The sequence below is a fragment of the Nannospalax galili genome, unplaced genomic scaffold (assembly GCF_000622305.1).
Source record: "Nannospalax galili isolate Female #2095 unplaced genomic scaffold, S.galili_v1.0 scaffold10, whole genome shotgun sequence".
Taxonomy (NCBI): domain Eukaryota; kingdom Metazoa; phylum Chordata; class Mammalia; order Rodentia; family Spalacidae; genus Nannospalax; species Nannospalax galili.
In genome coordinates this window covers 2158585-2164095 of record NW_008331140.1, presented here as the reverse complement: position 1 = coordinate 2164095, position 5511 = coordinate 2158585, and the positions used below count along the sequence as shown (strand labels likewise).

At 37.5% G+C, this 5511-nt stretch overlaps 1 pseudogene; it reads left to right on the top strand.

The window, feature by feature from the left end:
* Positions 1-4990: 4990 nt before the first annotated feature.
* LOC115068426 lies at positions 4991-5108 on the top strand (annotated as a pseudogene).
* Positions 5109-5511: the final 403 nt, after the last annotated feature.

Sequence of the window (5511 nt, the reverse complement as noted above, 5' to 3'; positions counted from 1 at the left end):
TATCATATGAATAATGGGGTTATCTGGACTTTGTTGAGTCCTAGGAAAGGTAGTTACTCTTCAAAAAAATTGATTCTGAGGTGTACATTTAACTGATATCCCCAGCTTCCCAAAGCATAACATAGATTATCTTCTCCTTTGAAGAGTTAATCCAGCAAGGCCATCAATCTGCCAGGCAGGCCTTCCTCCCATCTCCTGTATAAACTCTAGGAGAGTGCCAACAGCCTTACTAGTATTTTTAAAACTCTAAGTTTTGAGAACTTTGGTGTTGTTATTCTCCCAAGTGGTGCTTCTAGAGAACGGCCACACACATTGCCTTGATAGTTTGCATTTCAAAATTCATTATGGAAAAACTTCAGCGGTCTTAATCAGGATATTAATGAAGTTTTCTTACTCTAATTTTAGCTAAGAATTAACACTTTTTTCCAGGGCTGTGATCCCTTTGTGTCCCAGTAGGTCAGTAAATATACTGTGACAGTAACAAGGCAGGAAGAAATACACAAGTGTATATTGAGAACAAAAATAGTACTTTTATCAAAATGCCAAGGAATGGCTCCAGGGATGAATGTCCTCATACTGGTGTGGTTACAACACATGAACTCCTATGGAGATTATTCTCCCTCTTTTCCCCAGAGTAGTCTGAAATGTACAAGACAATAACTCGCTCTATTTACCTGACCTCTGTGTGTGCTACACATTTGGTTTATCAGCCAGTTCCATGTTGCTTTCATGGAAATCACACCTCATAACATTCAGAGAAACATTTCATAAGGTTATTTAATAAATATTTAAACAATAATGTTCCTGAGAACAGATCTCAAAACCTGTATAAATAATTTAGCACATACAAGATCACTGGAAGCGTTCAGGATCCAAGTACTGAATTTAAACTGGGAATAGTTTAGTAACACCTAGTAAAAGCAACAAATAGCAGTTTCAGCCAAAGAACGAGAACATATCAAAGACTGAAGAACAGTTTTCAGGTTGTTGTTTCTGTTGTGTAATGGAGTTAGTCAATAAACAAAGAGAAGTCTGATACCACATATCATTCCAGTCAGAGGACAAATCATCTTACTCATTGCATCGATTGTTGCACAGGCTTTGTTATTATTCACAATAAGCATAATGGATCAGATGATTGCCATTGCAAAGACAGTTTGTGACTGGGAATATAGTTCAGCAGCAGAGCACTTTCCTAGATGTCCAAGGCCCTGTGTTTGATTACACCCCCAAAACATATGTGTTACATTCACAAACAGCAACTGCATAATCCATCCATTCCACATATGGCTACCTGGGGAAGCCACATGCTCAGACAAGAGCCAAAGAAAATACGGCAAGAGGTATTAGTTTTACTTTCCTCAGAAAGAATAGAATAAGTGACCATAAGCAAGGTAAGATTTAGAAATTTTCAATTATTGCGGGGGAGGAGTGTATTGGTTCATGGGCTCTATTCCTAGATATCTGGTTTCTGAGCCCTGAACAAAAAAATATAATGAAGACAATGGTTAGGCATATAGGCTTTGGATTGCTTGGTTGGCATTTGAAAGGCATGCTCAAAGATTAGTGTTTGCTAGATCAAGAAACCGGGTAACACTTCCAGGGGAAGTTTCCCCTGGGTCAGAAAAGCACTGGAAGTAAGAGAGGTAGGACCATAGGAGAAGGGTATTAGTAAGGGAGAAAGAGGGGAAATGGGGGCATTTTAAGTGGGAAAACCATGATGGAGGGGTGAGACAATGTGAGAGATAAACAATGCCTAGCTAGTTTTGAAAACCAGAGTGAACTGTATTACTCCTACAACCTACTGATAAATTATACATAGCAGATCAAGAAATGTATGTCTAGGTAAGGTTTATCTGAGAACAACTGGTTTTTGCCCAAAATTTATCTACATGACACACAATAACTAAAAATACCAGACTGGTGGAACTAACCTTCTTGGGTGTTTAACAGACATACTTTGAGGTCTATAATAATTTGGTCAAAGGGACATAAAGGACAGTTTTTGTTCCTTGCCCTCCTAGGTCGACTAGTTCGAGGGGACTATGAACATCTCTCAAAATGTCCTATAATGGTGGTGGGTCACCTGTCCTCTTGATCAAGGAGGCCAGGGAGACACCACCGGATGGACTTGAACCAGTGTCCATTCTATAAAGAGGGGGGTCAACACAGAGGAATCATTTCCTCCATGCTTCCAAGTGAAGCCAGCCATGGTCGAGCAGGACGTTTGACTTCTCTGGAGCCTGGGGCTCCTCCCAAGCCCATGTGACCCCTGAGGAACAGATCCTCAAACGACCTTAAGAGTAAAAATAAATCGATTTATCTGGACAAACTGTATGGCCTTAATCACCCAAAAGGAAAGTACAACCAAAGATCAAAGGGGCCAATATAATTTCATAAGAGTCCATATAGGTAGCTAAAGGCTACATAACAAGCAACAATTCCGACAGGTGGTACCTTCTTTTGAGTTCTTGTCCAGGGTGGCCAAAAGGATTCCCAGATATTAACCCAGCATAGAACTGGGAAACTGAACAGCAGACCCCAATCTTATCCAAAGGAATATTGAGAACTGATTACCACTAGATGAGGAACAGCTGACCCTCCTAAAACAAAGACCTCTAGATAAGCTGACTAGATTCACCAGAAGGGCAAGTAGTGGGGAATGGCTGGGGGTGCCAACAACACAGCAGACAGTAGCAGGGATATCAGAGTATAAGGGCTCTAGTGGAGGGAGGGAGGCTATGGGAGGGTGCTCTGTGGGAAGTGTGTGTATAAATAAATTTGAAAAAAATTCTTCAAAGCATAAAAGTTTGCTCCTTAATAATTACTGGACGTGAAATACATTACCATTGAAATCTACCTGATGACTTTATATCCATGCTCAGAGGCCAAGGAGCTCAGAAAGTAACAGACTGTGACTAGTAATAATCAGATATACAGAGATTAGAAACACATGTGTATCTTAGTGTCAATTGTATTAAAAATGAATTTTTCTGTATGAAACTGTGTATTTTAATAATGAAATAGAGATCTTTTATAAAGTTTAAAACCTCATTTAATTTTATGTCTTACAGGATTTATATGAAATACAATATTGTATAACTGTATTAATTCAACTGTAAACCTAAAAATTTACAGCCAATTTTGAAAGAGATGCATCTTAGCTCTGGAAATTGTTATTGACTATGTCAATGCTGTTGTAATGAAATGCTTCTTCTAATTATATGGTTACTAAATAAATAATTGTTTTAAAAGCGTATATTATTATTCCCCTAATCCAAGTGGTGTTTAAAACTGGACCACTAAATCTATAAGCATCAGTGGCATTATGCCACATTAAGGCAATGTTTTAAAAATGCAGCCTTGCTCTTTGCATTCATTTCAAGGTCAAAACTGAGTCTGAATTGCTGAGAACCTGTTCCTTCAGATTTCTCTTGGAACTGTGCTCCTGAGCATGTGCTTTGTTCATCCATTTATTGAAAACAGGATCTCTAGGATGAAATGGGAAAGTAAAAGTCAGACCCATCCTTAAATTAAGAGAAAAGATATTTGACCTTTAATCCCAAGACCTAGAATATCACACACACACACACACACACACACACACACACACACACACAATGAATTTCTCTCATTGTTTGCAATAAGAAGTGTCATTTGAAATTCTTTGATGTTTTGATATGTAAAGCATGCATACACACATTCATACATTATCTTTGGTGGAGGGCAACGAAGGATCCTAAGGGATTAAGGACACATGACCAGGTCAGAAGAAGAGCACAATAAGCTTGTCTACATTAAAAACTGTAGCTTTTTGGATTAAAGGTCACTGAAACATTCAGTTCAAAATATGTCCATACAAAAGTATTTACCAAGAAGCATCCTTTCAGAAACAAATTTAGCTTCATCCAACAAAACCATTTTTGTCACCTTTTAATTATCCACCAGTTAAATATACAGCTATATATGTAAAACATCCCATTCTTTTATTTTCCTTGTTTGTTATGGTTTTTGTTTCAGTTTTAATACAGTCTAAGAATGTAGCTCAGACTACCATGTAACTCAAATGCCTGTGTCTCAGCTTCAGTGGTGCTGTGATTAGTTGTATGCACCACCGCATTTGGTTACTTTTCATTTTAAAAATATTTTATTTATAATTTCTATTTTATGTGTATGAGCATATTGTCTATAAATATGTAAGTGCACCATGTCATGCAATGCCCATGGAGGTCAGAAAACGGCATCAGATTCCACTGGACCTGGAGTTACAGGTGGTTGTTAGAAACCATTTGGATGCTGGGAATTGAACTTGGGTCTTGTGTAAGAGCAGCACGTGCTCTTAACCTCTCAGTAATTTTTCCAGCCCTTACTTTTCATATTTTGGCGCATAGATTTTAAATTTCTCTATTAATGTTGATTTCTATGCTAATAATGCTATAGTCCAGGAATGTACCATTGGATTTAAATTTGTAAATTTTATTTAGATTGATGTTATAGCCTAGAATGTAGTACATTTTTTAATAATTAGTATGAACTTTGAACAGTGTATAAGTTACTCTTTTGAGTATAACCCTTTTCAAATGTCATACCAAGATGGTTTACGTTATTAATAAAATCTATCATATCCTTATCAGCTTCTGTGTATTTGTGTTAAATCTCAAAAAAGATGATTACAATTTCAAATATGATTTTCATCTTTGTATTTCTGTTTCTCACTTTCGCTGTATGAATAGACAATTTTACATGTGTCTGTGGGTGTGCATGTGTGCACGCCTGTGTACCTGCAAGCACACATATATGTGGGTATGCATGTACATGTATGCATGTGCTTGTGTACAGGTGGAAGCCAAAGGAAAACCTGACTATCATATCATTCCTCAATCACATTTGCAATTATATCTCTTTTCTTTTTGTTCTTATTTGCTAAATAGAAAATTTCATGTATCCATCCATTAGATTTTTTAGTTACATCTTCCTTTTATTTTTAAATGATTACTATAAAGGTTAGCACTCCACTTGACAAAGATGAAAGAGGCTCTTGGACCTAACAACAGACGTGGTTAAGGCATTGGCATACACTTTATATATATATATATATATTAATTTTTTGTTTTTTGGTCTTTTTAAGACAGTGCCTGCAGCCCCAGCTGGCCTGGAACTTACTATATAGACCAGGCTGGCATTGAACTGACAGAGATCCACCTGCTTCTGCCTCCTGAGTGTTGGGATTAAAGGCGTGTGCCACCATAACGTGCCTAAGATGTAAATATATCGTTTTAAACTCTATTTTAGAAAAACAGTTTTTAAAGACTTATTTAATTTTTATTATGTTACTGTATATGTGTGTGTGCAACATGTGTGCATGTACATGTGGAGTCTGAGAGAGGATGCCAGATCCCCTGGAGCTGGAGGTATGGGAGATTGTGAGCTGCCTGATGTGGGTTCTGGGGCATGAACTCCCAGTCCTCTGAAAGAGCAGCAAGCACTCTTAGCTGCTGATACATCTTTCCA